Consider the following 19,192-nt stretch of genomic DNA (forward strand, 5'->3'; position numbering starts at 1 on the left):
CTAAACTGGGATAGCATTTGATAGCTTTTTCAGGCTTATTTTTAATGGGAGATAACCTGAAGAGATGTGTACAATTTCAATATTTGTAATTCAAGTTTATATAGCTTTCACATTGCAGAGTTTTGTTCCTATGAGGTCTGTTTTGTGGAGCAAGTGGTTCAATGTGTGTGGTTTGAGGGCAACCTCCTTTGTCCTGCTGGATTCTCAGGTACCAGAGGACAGGCTGTAAAACTGCTAGAGTCAGGGGTGGGTATTTTAGGATTATGATTAGGAATTTGCAGTGTTCATCAAAAATACAGATGGACAACTGTGGAAGGAAAATATGTTGAAGTGCAGAATAAGCTTTGCTTCTGCCATCAGCACAGCTCCAACCATCTATTTTGTCTCTGCCTTCTGACGTGTTCCATCTCAGGCAATGGGTCTGGGGGAGGCAGAACTGCTTGAGAGAAGCTCATCTCATGGGCTCCAAGAACTTTGCTTCCACCAAGCTGTTTACTGGGGGTGGAAGAAGAGTTTTGTTATGGCCCTCAATAGATATGAGGATTTGTGAAATGTTTGCCAACAGAGAATAATATTTAGCTGGTAGGGTATGTCGTAACTCCTTAGATTTTTATGTAGCTGTGGCAATTTACGTGAGCCAAGGCTCAGCCCCCATATGCTGGCAAACACTTCATATACTGCAGCCTGACATGATGCTGTTCCCCTACCCATACACGTTGTATTTTTTTATTATTATTTTCTGGGATTTCAGCGGTTCTGTAAAATGGGGAGGCTGAAGGTGCTCTCTGACCGTCCCACTGAAGAAAGGTCTTGGTTCCATCTGGCCAATTCCTACCTGGCTCACCACTGAACTCAATGTTTTTCACCATTTGGATAATAACTGCAGCACTCACAATCTCAGCAATCTTCTCGGGGACTGTCACCCACATGCTAAGGGCAAGGGAAAACTCTAGGATATACAGTGTTAAGCCACTTCCTTTTTGCCTCCCCACATCTGTTTAAAAGATGGCAAAAACTGAGTCAGGAGAACTGCAGCTGTGAAATCTTTGAAACACAGATGAGAGCCTGAGTGTTTCAGGATAAGACCATTAATTGTCAGCAAAAACTTAGATACATTTTTAATAGGATCATATTATTACTATATTCTATTAATTTCTCATTTGAGTCTCATTCCCACCCCCTGCACTGGTAGTAATACATGCAGTTCTCTTTGAAATCTTTTTTTAAAAGTGTCTCTCGGTTTGTGTTTCAGCATTGTGCTGCTGTGGGAGTAACCGAAACGTGATTGCAGGGACACAGAGCTCTGCGAGGCACTTGGGGTGACCTGCCTGGCAGTGTCCCCTCAGCCCACAGCCACTCCTGTCTTCTCTGTTTGCCAGCACAGATGCACCCTCTGTGTGCTATTGGTTTGCCATTGCTGTAGCTATGGAGTGATCCAATTTTAATGGTGGGATTTATTTGAATGGCTGTCTAGGATGTCATTTTCAGTCCTACTTAATTTTTTTTTTTCTCCATCAGCCTGCTTTCTGGCCCAAATTAAATGGCCTCTATGTTCACATGTAAAGAATGCATATGTGTTAGTGTGAGGCCTTTCCTCAATTCAGAATTCAATCTGGTTGTCTTAAGCTTCTGGGAACCAGATGTCTTCCAGCACATCTTCCCTGGGCAGGGCTGGAAAGGCTCTCTCCAGCTGAGGTGTTCTTTTCCACTTGAAGCTCATTTTCTTTTGCTTTTTCTTTTCCTTTTCTCACTCCTGCTGCCTTTCTGCTATAAGTCTTACAAATCCCAGTTCCTTCACATAGCTTGTCTTCCTAGTCAGGAAACACTCAGCATGTTGTAGACCCTATCTTTATTTTTGAACCACATTTCCACTTTCGTGCCTTTCTGTAGTCCTGAATGTTAAGATATTTTTAGATTGTTCTTTTTCCTATTCTGATCAATACATTTACTTCCCTAAAATATGTTTCTTCATACATCTTGTATGAGGCTCCCTAATTAATACCTAGCATGCTCACAAATAGCAATTATTTTCTACCCAGTTCCATTTGTTTCAACATGTATATCTTAGCATGTTTTAGACCTCCATACATCAACTAAGAAGGTTACAAGACTAAGTGGTGCGTAAAAATAACAGTGCAAAAAAGGTTAAAATGCATAATTTTTCTCCATAGTGGCAGAGTGTTAGCATGTACTGTCTAATGCTGCAACACATGCTGATGGCTGCTGGGCAGTAGCACTGTGCTCTTCTTGCTCTATCCCAGGCAAGTGCCAGGTCATCAGGATGCTGAGGTGTCCTGTTAATTAAAACCTCACCAGGTATGGAGGTGTATGCTAAGGAGTGAGATGGGATATAATGAGGACCCCAATGATGGCATTTTCTGTCCTAGTTTTGAGTTGCTTACAGCTGCTGTCAGGTTTGACTCTTCCTTAAAATCTGACCTTTCCACTCCAGCCTTTCCACCCTTTGCCCCATGAGAAGCCTGCCTGGTGGAGCTGTTACTGACTCATGTCACTACGATAGAGAGAAAACTGTTTCAAGCACTTCAACGTTTTGCATGCCTGAAACTCTTGAAAGTACTGTTCAGTACATCCAATTTATTTTATGATGTTTAAATATAAGGGTTGCTTTTTCTGAGGGTAGTGTTTTCCTCAGTGTCCTCAATTTTACTAATGAATGAAATGCTTTTGCTCGGTCACCGTACTGCTTTCGGGGTGCTGTCAGAGGTACAGGGAGTCATCTCTGGGACCGTGCAGGGCTCCACTGAGATGAGCTTGCGGTGGTGGTGTCAAACCCCCCACCCCCCCAATGCAGCCTCTGCAGGGCTGTAGCCCCTCAGTCCTCTAAGCAGTTTATGCAAGGACAGACACAAGTTGCGGTCGCTTCCTCTTGGTGCAAAGACGTTCAAGAAGGTAATAAGTGGGAAAAATAACAGTTGATCCTGAGGCTGAAACTGGAAGCTGTTTCTGAATATAAATTAACGTGTGACCTCAAACTGTCCTGTTTTCTATCTGCTTGTCAGCATCTCTCCTTGCCTAAGTCTAGCCTTTGTTTTTCTTCTGTCCCTCTTTCACATTGGTACCCTTTCGTTTGCCCTGTTACTGGCACAAACCTGTGCTGAGAAATGCAAGACAATGCAGCCTGTCTAGAAACGGGTGCTCTTCATTGTGCTCTGTAGCGATATAAAACTTCCACTTGAATTCTGCATGGGCTGGGTCTAGGTTCCCCTCTGATCTCACCCAGTATGGACAGCCTGTTTTCTTTAAATGAATCCCACGCTCTGAGCCAGGGTGATGCCTTGCCAGCTGCAGCAGAGGCAGGTTGTCAAACTTGCTGCTCATATGAATGTCCCAAACAACTCTTGCTGGCCTTCTCCAAGGGCAGTTGTCCCAGATCTCCAGAGAGCCACAAGCACTTAAACCACATGTGAAGGTGTGAAAACTGGTCCCTGTGTTAGGGGATCAGCATTCGTCTCCCGTTCCTTACATCTCCTTCATAGCTGCCTGTCCAGGCTTTCAGAGATGACATCACGTGTCCCTTTGAGAACAGAATATCAGCTGTAAAGTTACCAGCTGAGAAGTCTGACAGCTTAAAAGAAATGAAAAAAAAAAAAAAAAAAATGGTTTCATCAACTTTGTTACTAGCTTTCATTTACTTTGATTTCTGATTTTAAAAGAAGCATAGCCGCATTTACTGGTGCAACCACAATGAGTTACAAAAAGAATTTTTTATTTTTTTGGGAAAAATAGCACTTGTTAAACAAGTCTGTGCTGTATGTTAAGAGTATATGTTAAGAGAAAAACCCAGGGACCTTGGATAGAGTAGTGACTCCTGTGCTGTTGGATGGTGTTGAAGTACAGACCAGCAGATCTTAGATCCTCAGCAGAGTCAGAACTGTTTTCCTTACATGCTATGGAAGATGACCAAACCCATTTTCCCACCTTGGCTTCAAAGATGACTCTTACAGGTGTGATATGGAGCTTCAAATAGGGTGGAGATGTTAAAATTAAAAGTTAGGGGAGAGGAGAAAACACCACTGAGAAGTGACCAGCCCCATGGCATGCTCTCCTGCAAGCCTGATACCTGCAGTGCTCTGCAAGGGCTCCGGCTTTGGGAACCGGGAGTTTGCAGGCACCTTGGAGACATTTTATTCCCTGAAATCTCTCATGAGCCAGTGAAGATTGGGCTTTTCATAGGTGAACATCGAATGCTGTCAGAATTGGAAATTTTGTAGCATCCATAGCGGATACCTCATCTGTTTGTGCAGTAGGTCACTTGGTGTTGCTAGCTGGTCTAAGGAGAATGCAGGAGCCACAGGGAACATGTTTGTACTGTCATGACTGTGTTTTCTGTTCTGTCAGACTTGTAAAGTCTTATGTGCTGCAGCTGTGCAGGCTCAGTCGAAGGGCAGGCCCCACAGCACACGGTGCTGCACTTCTGTAACTGCTTCTCTCTGTTATGGCTAGCACCCAGCTGCTACGTGAAGCATGCTAGAGGAGCAGGACACCAATTTTCACCCATTCATTCTGCAAGGAGATACAATTTCTGAGTTACCAGTGTTTATTTTAACTTTGTTTCTTAAGGAAATGCTGTTTGCTCCTGAGCTCTGCCTTGGAGAGCGCATGGCTGTTGTTGAGCATGATGTGTTTTTCAGAGGTTCTTATGTTGAGCACACAGGCCTATTTAATTGTTCATGTAGCCTGGATCAGAGACACTTTCCCGTCTGAAGACAGACCTTCTAAAACTGTCTGCCATCCCGTGTGCTGCGTGCAGCGGGAGCTGCACTGGCAGCAGCAGGAGGAAGATGCCCTCGTGCTGCAGAGCATCTCATCTCCTCAAGGTGTGGCAGCGAGAGTTGTGTGGGCAAGAATAAAGGGGGTTGCTTCTGAACTTCATCATATGCCCTCTCCATTTGATAAAGAGAAAATAGCTGGCAAATCAACAGTGATCTTAACCACTTCTGAGTTGGCATGGCCAATTGGAACTGATAATTGACATTTAAAAAAAATATGCAGTGCCTCAAATGTTGACATTAGCTCCACAGAAATTGGCTGTTTGTTAAAGACTGCCATTACTGACAATAAGCCAGACATTAATAAACATGCAGTTACTCACGGTCTTTTCTTTTGGCATCTCTAAGCTCCCTTGTTTCTGTTCCCTCTCCCCTGCCCCCCTTGCAGACGTTTTTGACAGGCTGTGGAGGAGATGCTGCTGACTTGCTACCTCAAGCTGGGAAATTGCCATCCTTGCATTGGACTGCCATGCAGTCATCAACTAAAAGCCTGTAGGACTTTGGCTGTTCAGTGTCAGATGATTTGTTATAAGAACTAATATGTAGTTTCTTTATTCCTCTGGATTTTTCTTTACTTATGCCAGCAAATAACACAGTAATTTTTGTCCTTTCTGCTCCACTAAAGGAGAAATAAAATAACATAGCATGCTTTTGCACGCATGTCAAGCAACAGAGGAAAAACTTAAGGGAAATATTCTCTCTAAGATGAATTTTAAGTTTTTTCTTGGCTAGAAAGAGCATATCTATTTCCTGATGCTGTTTTAAAGCTAGGTTTAGTTCACTGCCCAGTAATTTGTGACAGCTGTGGCTTGGGGCCAGCTGGGATCAGTAGGGCGGATGGGCTGCTCTGCCCTGGGCTTGGCAGCCTCTGCACCAAGGGTAAACATCGGTGTGAGCGTTTGTGTGACTAATGGATCTCAGGTCTGTGGCTTAAACCTGCTCATCACCACCATGCAGCTCCCAGCTCCTTGGTTCTGAGCTGGTAATGGGAGAAGGTTACCCTGGGGATGACCCAACCCTCCGTCAGCTATAGCCACCGGTGATGTGCACTGTCCTGAGCATCATTTCACCTGCAGATGTGCACCAGAAAGCACTGGCTCTTCACCTCTTTCCTCCAGCTGTGTGGAAGCTGTTTGCTATGGGTCTGCTCACAAAGCAGACAGACATGCACCCAGGTAATGCAATAAATGCAAAGACTGAATGCTTATCCTCTAGTGCTGGTTAATGAATAACTGGAAGAATCCAGGATCAGCTGAAGACCCTTTGGTATACAAGACCAACAGCTAGAATGCCTCTCTGAATAAGAAAGGAAAAAAGCTTTGAGAAAAAACCTTGTGAAAAAGGCTGCTTATTCTGTAGCTAAGGTATGCCTTGTAGCTTTTAATATTTATGTCTCAAGATATATGCGTTCTGCTTCTGCAACCTGCTTGGGATGGCTCTGCAAGTGGTAGGAACCCAGCCAGAAAATTTCATGCTTCAAGCCCAGCCCAGCCCTTGGTGGCTTTTCCCCCTCTTCCCCTACCACCCAGGAAGAGCTGTCGGGAGGTTCAAAGGCATAACACAGGCACTCACAGAGGTAAATGCCAAGAGGAAAACACAGGATTTACTCTTCCCTTCAAAGGCACGTTGTGTGAGCTGGTGTGACCCAGGGAACCTGCCCTGTGCAGGGAGGGAAGCACAGCAGCACTGATGTGTTTGACCTCCTGGCTTCTGGATCCTGTCCCTCGGTGGGAGCCGGCACTGCGTGCTGCGCCTGAACCCCTGCATCCCTTGGGATAGGGGGAGGGCTGGCATGAAGGAAAGGGGGAGAAACACAGATTTTTCTCCATTTTCTCTCCTAGGTGTTTTTTGAATTGTATGGTTTCCTTAATCTTATGCTGATGGCAACATCTAATACTCATATTTTTGTGGAATACATGATCTGAGGCACCAAAGCTATTAAAAATTGTCAGTCTGATAACTTTGAAGCATTCAGGAAAAATCCTTGAAACTATTCTACGTGCAAATATTTCAGCAGTTTTTACTTTGCTTTTAGTTGACCTGTACTAACTCTTCAAGAACAGTAAACTGGCAGATCTCTAAGATGTCACTTCTTTTCCAGTGCTGCTGTTTTGGGTCTGAAAAAATTAATTGGGCAACTTCCCCAGCACCAGTTGCAAAAAGCTGATTTTCCACACAGTGGTGACAGCTGCAGAGTGCTTATTGTCTCTGGGATGTTCAAATTATGAAGTCTGGGAAGCTGAGGATCAGAATTAGTTTTAGGTCAGGACGATGGCAGGTAAAATTGAGGTGTTAAGAGTGGGCAGAGCAGACATTAAATATTTCAGTGTGAGTTACAAACACATTTAAGGAAACTATTATGTTTCCTTAGCTGTCGCACACTCATATTTCAGTTCAGAGGTTCACAATGAGTGTTTTGATTATTTCATTTCTGTTAATGGGCTCTTATACTGTGTTGTAGTCCTACAATAAGAACATTTTATCATATAAAAATTGGATGGTTCTAACTAGTACTGCTAAATGGAGAGAACCTCCCTCTAAATTCATTCATGAGCTCTGCTTTGTGGACTCACCTCTGTTGGGATGTGAATCTATCTCCAAATAATTGATTTAATAAAATTAGTAACTAGATCTGTGTTGCACAAATCTCTCTCCCTTCCAGTTGGACCAGATGCATTTGAGTGTTCAGCTTTAATCTTTCTCTCTTCTTTTTTTTTTTTTTTTTTTTAAATGGCTTTCAGCTTGTTATTGTAGAGAGCCTTTTGCCTGATGCTGGCCATCCCCATTAATTTCACTTTTTTCCTGGCTGATCTTGATTTCTCTAGATACGACCATATGAAGACCACTTCAGATGAGCCTTTTTTTTTTTCCCCTGATATGTTCAATGGGCTGACACATCTTGTTTGTGCCAGGCTTTTCCCTAATGTTCCTGCAGCACAGCACATCAGGCTTTCAGCCTGGGTGATAAAAGGAAAATTATTTTATTCAGACATTGCCAAGAGCCGCTGCACCAGCCAGTGGATGGTTTTCTTGTATTGAGACCTAACATGTTATTTGCTTCTTCCTCACTCCTTGCAGCACACACCAAGCATGCAAGTCCTGCTTTTTGCAGCAGGCTGAAGCCTTGGCTGAAAAGTCTTGGTGGGATGTGCGTGAAAGGATCCGGCAGCATTCGCACTTGCAGTCACTGACTTCTGAGGCTGCACGCAGATGGGAAGGTTTTTTTATATAAACAAATTATTTGAGAAGGTACTATCAAAATAAAGAAAACCCACACAACTTAATGACATTTGACAAGGTATGGTATTTCCTAAGTTTGCTGGAATGCAGCTGAGGGGTTGGTTTAAAAAGCAGCATTATTGCAAAGTGATCTGGACATTTGGTGTCAATTCCTAATGTCGCTGACTGTTCAATAGCAGGAGCCCAACTCCCCCCTCTCCTGTCACCGAGGGTCAGGAGGGATTTCTATAAAGCTGTTGCACTGATGTGGTACAAGCACAGTGTCAGTGCAACCAAACAGCCACAATGGCTTTACTTAATAAGAGTGTACAGTTTATTTTTTACATAGTAAATTTGCTATGATCTAGGTCAGTGCTTGTGACACCAAATTCTCCTTCCAGAGTTTTTTGGTAAGCTTTAAAAAACAAAAGGCCCATCCCCTCTCCCCCACAAAATCAAAACTTGCAAGGGTTTTCGAACCTCAGGTTTTGGAAGGTCCCTACCCAGGTTTTGGCACTCAGCTTTTCAGGGGGAAAAAAGTTTGGATTTATTTTTCTGGCTTATGCTCATTGTCCTTTGCTTTGCAGAGTTGAGGGAAACAAAGTATGCTTTCCTCCCCCTCAAATTTTGTTGTCTGTGAACTGTATTTTGCAAATAGGAAGGCTGCAAGGATAGCTGTGGTCAATAAGCACAGGCCAAAGGAGTAACTAGGAATATTGATTCGAAATGAAGGCTTGGTATAATAAATGTGCTGTCTGGGCAGAAGGCTGAATGTGTGGGGCGGGGTGGAGTGTCCTTTTCTATTATTCTTGCAGTTTTTCAAAGCCAAGAAAGAATTGCGTTTTTTTTACTTTTTATATATTGAATCAGTTTGTGGTAATAAATTGCCAAATTCTCTGTCCTTGCAATGCTGCAGCCTCTAAAAGTAGGATTTTGCATTTCTTCCCGCGCCCCACCCCCCTAGGTCTTTGTTCAGAGCATCAGTTTGGCATGCTCATGTGCTAGCATTTGTCCTTGCCTACTTTCAAATTAATTTCATGTGACATGGTAAAAGTGGGGTGAGTAAATAGTTTAAATACTTGGCAAACTATATTTAATGGTGGTTGGTGAGGAAAGCAAATAGTAAAATTTGCTTTCTCCAGAAAGACTTACTGTGGCTGCTAGTTTGTCAGGTTGTATTTCTCAGTGCCGTGTCACGTTGAGTTACGCTGTGGGGTGGTGCTGAACTGCAGTTGCACAATATCACATCAGAGCTTCAAATGGCACTACTTTCTGCAAAGTATTTCAACCAAAATTCAAAGTATGATGCAAAGCCTCTGTGGTTACACAGGTGCTTTTACTGTGAGGCTATTTGCTGTGACTTTAAATACACTTCTAGGTTTCCTCTGCAACAGGCTCCAGCTCTTCCTGATGCCCTGCAGGATGTGCAGTGCTGGCCAGGGAGACATGCTGGCCAAAGCTGCAGCAGATGAACGCTGGAGCTGGTGGTTCAGCTCCCAGTGGGGACAACCAGCTGCTATGCTACAGTATGGCAAAAAGGTGATGAAAAAGTCAGCCTGTCTCTTGCGCCTATAACCAAAATGTTGAAACCAAGTTGTGTTGACATGAACAAAACCCAGAATGCTTTCCCCAGGAGTTCTGTTTCCCAGGGCTGGTCAGAATCGCATCTCCCCATGGTGGGCAGGTGGCTTCTCGCTGGCCATGCTTCAGGGCTTATTGTTGGAATAATGAATAATTCAAGCTAAGTTGCAACTCGGAAGCAGAGGTAGTGATGTTTTGTCCTTGCTTTCTTTAAATGAGAGTGCTGAGGCTTCACTATCTATCTCACTGCTCTTCTGCATGGGAAGATTTTTAAAAATCATGAACAGGGTTTTATGAGACATCAGAGTCAGGGCACTGGGTGCCTCCATTGCTATGGTGTTTCACAGCTGATCTATTATTACGGCGGCTTGCACTTTGTGCAAACCAATTAAAATGAATAAGTGTACTCTGATCTAATATTCAACTCATTTTTTGGCATGCAATCATTCATCATAAATGCACATAAAGCTGGAATTCAATTAATCAGCTCATACAATGAGCCTCTCTCTTGCTATTTTTTCCTAATACATTTTTTTCTGTGAATAAAAATGTAATTGTCATTGCAAAATATCGAACCAGAGCCACATAACAAATAACTATGGATTTGTAATTAAACCCAATAAAGCCTAAGATGAAGCACAGAAGACAGAGAGCTAAAATCCAATTAAAACTTATTATGAGAAATACAATGCCAGGATTGTTGGTTTTTTTTTTTCCAGGCAGAGCGCAACATACTCTGGTTTGTAACAAAACAGTTATCGGTTTTGATAATGAAATCCAAGGTATGATTCAATGACTTTGGGGTAAATAGCTAATGGCAGCAAAAGACAGTGACATACGAGGAAGGCCCAGGAACAGCTCCGTCATCTTCTGTTGTAATCAGAGGCAGGTTGCAGTTATTTCCCCTCCTGTCTATGTGATGCACTTGACTCTGAAGAAACAAGTTATTAATTCTTGTTACCCAGGATGGCATCTGATATTACTTGCATTTATTCTAGGAGAGGGGAGTGCTTCATTTTAGAAGAGCTTTGGCTGTTTGTGCAAGACACTGCGGTGAGTGCACATGGTGGCTCAGCACGCGCTCATCCAGAGGGGGAGGGGGGAACTGCCCAACCAGGTTTGCCAAAGATGCCAAAGGAGGGAGAAGCTGGAGACTCCTCATGTTCTGGGCAGCGTTTCCAGCTGCAGGAGCCCACCTTGCCGCTCGCCCTGCGTGCCCAGAGCCCAGCTCTGGGAGAAGGGAGCTGTGCCAGTGCCTCGATGCAGCAATGCCGAGTGCTGCCAAGGAGTGGTGGGGAGGGGGAACCCAGCCCTCTCCCAAAACCTCAGCCTCCTTCGGAGGGCACAGGGGGGTGTTTGGAGCAGGGCACAGGGCAGAAGAGCCCAGGCTCAGCCCCAGTCCCCTCAGAGCAGCCAAACTGTCCTGGCCCTGCTGGTGCTCCAGCCTCCTTGCTAGTGGAGGTGCTGCAGCTGGGAATCTTACCTGTTCTTGTCCCAGCTGCTCCAGTTCAATGCAATAAACATTCACCCAGCCAAAAAGAGGGAGGGAAACAGTACTTCTGGTGGTTAGAGCCGAGCAGAGAGGGGCAAGTTCTATGTTTTGAGTGGAACCACAAAGAACTTTGTATGTTTTTGAAAAACACCTGAAAGGATGTCTGCCAATCCCTTTATCTCTCCTTACCCAGCAGGCTGATGCTCTGCTGTTCAACCTGCCATTTGCACTTGCCTCCTCCTGAGCGTAAGAAGTATTTCAAAGACCAACCCCATTGGAGTGGGCCACCAGCAGGGACAGGTGAGCAGAAGGTACGTACCCAAGTGCTTTCCATGGCTGGTCCATCCCTGCCGGCGATGCCAAAGCACCTTCCAGCAGTAGCCAGCACCCCGCAGGCTTGCTGCCGCCATGCGGACCATGTGAATCGATGTAGTATACACGCATGGGTCCATCTTTGGTTCTGTTTGCCTCTTGAGGATATTTATAGGGCCTGGACATGTCACAGAAGTTTGATCCTCCAGCTCTCCTTCCCAGCACGCTTTATCCTCCTGGTGCGTGCCTGACCAGGGAAATTGGTGCTGAGAACAGATCAGCACCGTCTGCCAAGGGAGAACGTTAAATTGCAGTGAACAACTTACAATCCACAGGGGGATAGAAGTGGCTTCTGTTTCTGGGAAAGAAGGAATATAAGAAAGCTTCAGCCTTGTCTAAGACTAACTTCATGCACTAGTCTGACTGCTTGTAATAGTTATTTCTCAAACAGAAATGGCTTACAAATATGAATTGTTTGGGGTTTTGATTTTTTGGGGTTTTTTTTTCCTTTCACTTTGTTCCTAGTCAGAAAGCTTCTTAGACATGGGAAACAAATGTTTGAAGTTCACCTAGACTGAAAACAACTGGACTTTGCACTTAAAATGAAGGGAAAAAAAGATCAGACTTTTCTTCCCAGATTTTTCATTGTTCCAAAATAACTATGATTATTCCCATTTTTTGTTTGTTACTGAGTTCTTCCATTCTGTAACATGTAATTCTCCTAACTGGCAGAGAGAATCAGATATGTCTGGCCTTTCATCCTGACCCCCATAATTTTTAAAAAGTTGATTATAAGCATGACTCCCTAGTACCCATTTTGTGTCTTTGTAGCATTAATGGTCTATTGAATAATACCCAACTCTATTGTTTATCCTTTTTATTTTTGCTAATGGCTGTCATCAGTTTTGCAGCTCTGTGTTTCTTTACCTTAATGTAAATCTGGTGTCGATCAGCCTGAGCAAAGCTGGGAACAGGAGAACAAGATGGAGCAGAGGGTCGGTGTGGTCCAGGCAGAGATCTTCCCTCCATATTGTACATGCCTGTCATATTACTTCCATGTCTGGACATCCCCCATGTTCATGTTTTATATTCCAACTGCCATGACAACCGATGTCCTAACCACCAAGATGTTTATCTGAAGCCCCAACCACCCTCTGGGACCAGATAGCAGCCTGGACCCCAGCATGGAGGGAGCCCACAGGACATCCAGTTGCCAAACCTTTAATGATGTCTGATTCTGTGCAACCTGCTTCTTGTTCTGCTCCAAGGGCCAGATTAAGGTGGAGTGTCCCAGTGGTCGCGCAGGCTGTACCTGACACAACTGCACCCCAGAAATCCCTGTTGCGAAGCCTGGGGAAAGCTGGGGTGTTTTATAGGAAAACAGGTCACTCTTATTTTTATCAAACTTATTTTCAGAAATGTCCAAGATGTTGGGACTGATATTTTTCAGACAAATGAGCACAGAATGTGACATTTGTGTCCACCTGACCTCTTGTGTCCAAGCTATAAGCATCTGGGAAGTTCCAGATGGTGGGAGCCAGCAAGGAAAAGGCAAGCCTGATCCTTCTGCCTGTTCCTCTCAGCTGTTTTTGGCTGGAAATGTCAGATGAGCTGCAGGTAACTTTCCTTTGCATGTTAAGAAGTGGGTGAGCCCCCTCCACTTGGCTTCCATGGCTGCTGGCCTGGCTGGGGCAGGAGCTGTCCGGGAGGCTTTGCCGGCTCAGCTGGAGGGTGCCGCTCCTCTGGGACACGCTGCTGCCCTTGATTTCGCAGGCTCTCCTTGGTGGCTTAAGTAACCGACAGCTCCAAGACCTCTCCTGTCACTGTTCATTCCTTGGAGTGCTCCATGGAGGGGAGAAACCTCAGCTTGTACACTTTGTGGAGAAGTTGCGTAAAGGCAAAAGGCATCTATGGGTTAAATGCTGAATATTTCTGCAAAATCTGGCAGTCAGAGACGGGTTTTCAAAACAGTTCTTCTGTGCATGTAAGTGTCTGAAGTGGTTTTGAGCTCTTTGGGAAATGCAGCCCCTTACAGTGACCTTCAAGCAAGCAGGAAAGAATCAAGTCATGGACACCGTGGACAATGCCAGCTGGTCCCGGTAACGAGTAGCAAGCTCTTAGGAAAGCCTTGATTAAAATTCAGATATACTATAATCTCCCTTTCTTTTTCAGCTGTTATTAGCAACACCAACTATACAAAAGCAATAGGAAAATGAGGTGACTAGTCTCACCAGCCAGAGAGTAAGGGACGAAAGGCACTTGAAATCAGAGACCAAGATCCCAGTTTGCTTGTCTGAATTTGGTATGGAAAGAATACACTCTCTGGGTCATTCTGTATTTCTTATATTGCAACAAAACACTGAGCACTCAGCCTAGTGACTGTCAAACATTGTTATTTAACATAAATTAAGTAGTAAATAACAAGTATCAAAGTTGTCTGATGTAAACACAGTGGCAAATTAGTAAATTTGGGGTAGAGATTGAAACAGTGTTCAGTTATTTGCATATTACAGCCACATCCACCCCTTAGACGTCTTATGCCACGTATTAATTCACTCGCTACACAATTGCTGTCTCAAAAATCTGACCCTCATTTAGTAGCTTTAACCTCAGATCATTTGCCTGGTAGTTAATAATGCTCCTGCGGAGGTACTTGTGACGTGTGATTCATCCTTGCTTCGCAGGCTCTTCTTTAACAATTAACAGCATTAAGAACGCTCTTAATATTGTCAGCTACACAATCATTATTCAGATTTGGTGCTGGGGCTATAATTGGAACCATCTGTTTGAGGCTTTCTTTTCTGCTCCGGCTTGCTGGTGAAGCTGTCATCTCCTGCTTCTTCATATCAAGCAGAGCCCCGAGGTAAGAAAATGCAGTGCTGGAGGTGGCCACAACCCTGTGCTGCTTCCAGACATGAAACAAAGCTCAGGATTAATGATAAATGAAAGTAATTATATTATATACTACTGACCATAATGACAGCACATGGTTTCTGTAAACATGCTGGCTGGTCTCTTGGGCATGGTAACGGGATGTATTCCCTCATTTCCCAGGCTCTTCAAGTGACAGGGCCCTGCTGCCTTAATAATTAACAGAGCAGGACAGGGTGCTTTGGCATCTCAGAGTGTGTGTGTGTTGGGGGGGGGGGGGGGACCCAGCTGATCTTCAGCGCCTGCGCTGTGGTCTGACCAGCCCTTGGTCATGATGCACCCGAGCAGCCATGGGCAGGGCTGGACCCAGCACACCCCCTGGCCTCCTGCTGCGGTGCTTTGGGCTCCCCAGAAGGGAAGGGGGTTTTAAGGACTTCAGGTTTTGGGTTTGTGTGCTTCAGTGTGACCACTGGGACAAAGGAGCTTTATTTACCTACTTCAGCCTGTAATAAAGCCACAAGTCCAGACTAGGTCTCCACAGTCACTGCAGGGCAAGTTATTTTGCTGTTGTCTGTTCATACTGGTTGATAGAACATGACTGTCTGTTTCAGTGCCAGGAAACAAAAATACTTAATTTTCATTGAATGAATCCAGAGAAAACCAAACTACACAGTAGACTCTCTTTATCCTCTCCAATATGCAAACAGATTTATGGCCTGTGCTCGGTTTGGTAGCACCCTCTAACCTTTGTGATGGTCGTACTGAACCCAGTCATTCCACTGGCCAGATGGGTGGGAACTGTAATTAAGAATTTAACATAAGCATAAGTTTAAGCTTTTAGGTGCTGAAAGGCATGCTGGTATTCTAATTCAAGCAGACAAACCTGAGCTTGTTGTAAACCAGCCAGGTCCCACAGAGATAATAGCATACCTGCACCAGCGAAGGCTCTAGCAGATCATGTAAAACTAACGGAGACAGGGGCATGTCTCCAAGAGAAGCCTACGTGAGGCTTGAGCTTTTCTCATCCACAAAGCTAGCAAAATCTGAGCTGGCGAGCTCATACACTCAGTACCTCAATAGAGGTCAGTTGAGTCTTTGAATCTATACCCTAAAATCCTACTTAGATTTCATATTCTAACTCATTAAAATACCTTTGTCACTTTTCTATTTATATATTTGCATGTGTTTGTATGTTTGTACATAATACAAAGGTTTCTTAATTAAAAAGAAAAAAGTGGCATGGCATTTAAAGCCATGCTACACATTTAAATGAAGCTTTAAAAAAAAAAATAGAGGTTTTTGTAACAGACAGTAGATGAACTCTTCTATATTCCCTGTCCTAAAGGACAGTATTATAAACTCTGCTGTCAAGATACAAAGCCTCAAGGATGCTGCTCTATAAATCATACCCATTAGTAAGTGTGGTGTTGATTTTTCCTTGACTTTTGGACTATTTTAAACCAGCGTTCAATTATTCTTTCATGTGCTTGAGTACCTGCAGCGACTTTGACGTGGTGATGAAGGTAGCTGCCAGCCCAGCCAGCCTGACCCACCACTCGCCACGCCGCAACCTCCCGCTTCTCCAATTTCTCAGCTGAGCAGCCAAGTTGTACAGCTCTGACTCGATCCGCCGGCATCTCATTTGCTTCCCCGGTTGCATGGAGGGCTCAGACCACACGTACACAGTGATAACAGCTGACTTTGTTGGCCTCACGTTAGGGAGCAGCTGTGCCTTCCAAAAGCAAAAACGATGGAAAAGAATAAACATTCTGGAGTTAAAATGATAAATTGGTGCCCACGTACAAGCAGAGGGAGGCAACAAGTGGATTCATTTAGCAGAGAAAATGCACGTATTTAACAGGGACTTCATCTTGCTGAATGCTGATGACTTCCACACCAGAAAGTATGAATTCTCCACAGCCAAGCCAATGAAGCAACTCACAGGTGCCAGGCTGAGGGGTTGTTATTAATTTGCATTCAGCACCATGCAGAGAACTTTTTCCTTGAATTGGTTGCACCGCTGAGAATAAAAAACTCTTTTGGATAGAATAAGTTCCTAAGATTTCTTAAGGGTGGAGGAGAGCACTCTCCTCCCTTTTTCATGGGTACTGAAGACTTTCTTAGGAAGGATTATAGTCACTGCCTGCCCATGGGGAATGATTTCTCGCAAGCAGCAGGCCAGCCTGACCTTTGACACACCTTGCTGCGCCGAGCGCACGAGGGCCAGCAGTTCTGCTGGGTGCCCGCTGCGTGTGTGGGGAGGGGGTGCTCTGCCCTCCCCCAGTGGGGCTTCTGTTGGCTTCAAACCTACCCAGCAAGCCAGCGCGATGCTGCCAGAGTCATCATCACTGCACAGCATGGGCTCCTGAAATTATGCAGAATTACGCATGCAAGTTGCTTTCTGAAATTAGCTGCACATGTTTATATTAACATGCAAATAAAGCAACTTCAAAATAAAACAAAAACATGAAAATGTCTATTCATTAAGTTCAGTTTTATGGCATAATTGATTTGTGTGGGGTGGGCATGTCTGGTGCTTTCTCTGATTACCTTCCTGATGCTGAAGAAATCCACAACAATCATACTGATAACAAACCATTTAAACATATTCAATTAAATTACTGGTAATTCTGAAATGGCTCAATATTGCACATGGGTTAGTTTAATTTTTATGTAAATTCTACCCCTGATTTAGCAAAGTCTTAATTGTTTAACAGCAGATTAGGCTAAATTATTTTAATTGAATTTTATGTGAATTTTTTACCTCTGCCTTCAAGGAACCCATTCATAAAGCTTTTTCTTTCAGATGTTGTGTACAGAGAGAATTGCATGCTGGTGCCTGTTCTTCCGGCTTCACTTTAGGCCACTATATATTTCAAATCCAAGTAAAATCAAAATGTTGCTCATTTTGCAAGGGATGTTCAAATCAGAAAGGTAAATGCTGAATTTGGAAATGGAACTAGAGGCGAGAAAATGAGGGATCGAAGCTGGGGGACATTTATTCCTGAGGTTGAATACTGTGAGAGTTTTGGCTATTTTTCTCTTCCTTAGCTGGATTTTTGCATTGTTGAGATCTAGATCCCTTTGGGTTTGTGCTGCCATACTTCTGATGAGTATATACGTACCTACATGCACAATGCAGAAGTTGTTTAGGCTGCAGAATTAAGCAACGGAGACGTAAGTGCTGTTGTGCTGCAGGTCATGCCTGAGCAGAGCTGAGTGAGTACTAGCTAAGTAGTTCTCACGTGGGTTGCTGGAGCTGTGCTTGTGGGCTGAGCTTGTATTTTTTATTTTCCAGATGAAGGCAAAGTGCTCTGGGATGGTGAGTGATGCAAGAGAACAGGTTTTCTTTTCTGAAGGCCCATGACTACGCCCCACAATAAACTTTGCCTTCCCACTTCCTCAGAGATCAGAGATGCTGGTTATGACTGTAATCCCTAGTTTCCTGCTGGTTTTAATAAAAAAAGGGTTGTAAATTTTATTTTCTGTCACTACTGCTCAGAATTCCTCTTCTTATTATTTAGGTGATGTGTTGGATTTTGAACTGTTTCTGGCTGACAGCTTGCTTAGAAACAGCATCTAAATAGCATGTAAAACGTTGGCATTGCCAGAATCCATTGCCATGGGCTCGATTTTGTGTTTCCGTGTGGCTCCCTGCTAGCCCTGGAAAGCTGAAATCATGAGCAGACACTAAATCTGGCATTTCACGTGGCAGCACAGGTTAGTGCAGCCCGTGCTGTGACAGCAGCAAGTCAGAGGCATAAATGCAAGAGGCAACAGGAGAAATCTGAAATCAGACTAGCAGGGTCTCCGCCACGATTCCTAGAGCACCAGGAGATGCTTCGCACGCACTGGCTGCAATCAGGGCAGCACTGAGGGAAGCAAGGTGGGCTTCACTCGCAAATGCCTTTCCTGCCTGTGTCCTGATTTCCATGTTCAGAGAAGAATCTTGTTCTGAATCCTGCCTGATTGTTCTTCTAGTAGAGTAGAGAGAGGATTGAAGCTATGCACTTTCTTCTTTATCTTTTTTTCTGGCTTTGTAATTCATCTTTAAACACCTAGCAGTCTGTCGTCGGATATCAAGAGATGCTTTTTCCCATGGAGCACAGTGTGGTGGCAGCAAAGGCAACAGAAGTTCATGCGACATCTGCCCATGTTCTGCTGCTTTTATTCTGGCACTCAGAAACTAAATTTGTGGAAGTTACATGTAAACAACAAATTAGCTCAGCTAGCATGTCACCCAGGCCACCTGAGACGTGGCTGCTCACCTCTCATCTGTTTCTAACTCTCCAAGCCACGACACTTGTCTTCTTCCATCGTGTCACCACTGCCCACGCGCTCCCCTGGCCAAGGCTGTGCTGGCCCTGCCTGTGCCGCTGTCGGCTCCCGGCTTCCGCCGCTCCCCCCGTACCTCCTGCCCTTGCGTGCCCCTCACGCTGCCGTCCTTGTCTGGCAAACCCGTTCCCACCTCCCCTTCTGCTGCCTCCACCAGGCCTTGGTGTGTGGCAAGGCTGCCTGTCCCTGCGGCAGGACCACGGGGTGCAGCTCCTGGAGCCCCAGGCACAGCTCCCGCTGCCTGGTGGGGCCAGCCGTCCTTCCCCAGGCAGCCAGCCACCGCAATGGGGACATGCGGCATATGGGGGCAGTGATAAGATTTGTTCTCTTTGGTTCTCAAAGCTTTGCTTTCTGTTTATTTTTGCCTCACTTTAACTATTCTATTAGTACAATATTTTAAATGCCGTAACCAAAATAATGTCAAAGGATTTTTACTTGGGTATGTGTGCCAACAATAATCATTGCTAAGTCTTGAACAATTGTAATAAAACAAGTATCTTGCTGCTAATGATACCTCATTTGTATTAAAGATGCTTTAGTAGAAGCAGTTTCTACAATTATTTCAACTAATGCTTATCTGCTATGTTGGATT

General features: G+C 44.4%; 1 long non-coding RNA gene across 14 annotated transcripts in view; it reads left to right on the forward strand.

Annotated features, from left to right (window-relative positions):
* The window catches only part of LOC114016262 (uncharacterized), a 61,172-nt gene extending 42,370 nt beyond the window's left edge, over positions 1–18,802 (forward strand). For 4 of the 14 annotated variants that reach the window (XR_008733593.1, XR_008733587.1, XR_008733588.1 and 1 more), the window contains 3 exons: positions 10,589–10,643; positions 11,276–12,674; positions 12,811–18,802. This is a non-coding gene — a long non-coding RNA (uncharacterized LOC114016262). Of the gene's footprint in view, positions 1–9,403; positions 9,549–10,588; positions 10,644–11,275; positions 12,675–12,810 lie in introns of all 14 variants that reach the window. The other 10 variants (XR_008733590.1, XR_008733595.1, XR_008733596.1 and 7 more) reach the window with 10 other exon arrangements.
* Positions 18,803–19,192: the final 390 nt, after the last annotated feature.

The sequence above is a fragment of the Falco cherrug genome, chromosome 8 (assembly GCF_023634085.1).
Source record: "Falco cherrug isolate bFalChe1 chromosome 8, bFalChe1.pri, whole genome shotgun sequence".
NCBI classification, from domain to species: Eukaryota; Metazoa; Chordata; class Aves; order Falconiformes; family Falconidae; genus Falco; species Falco cherrug.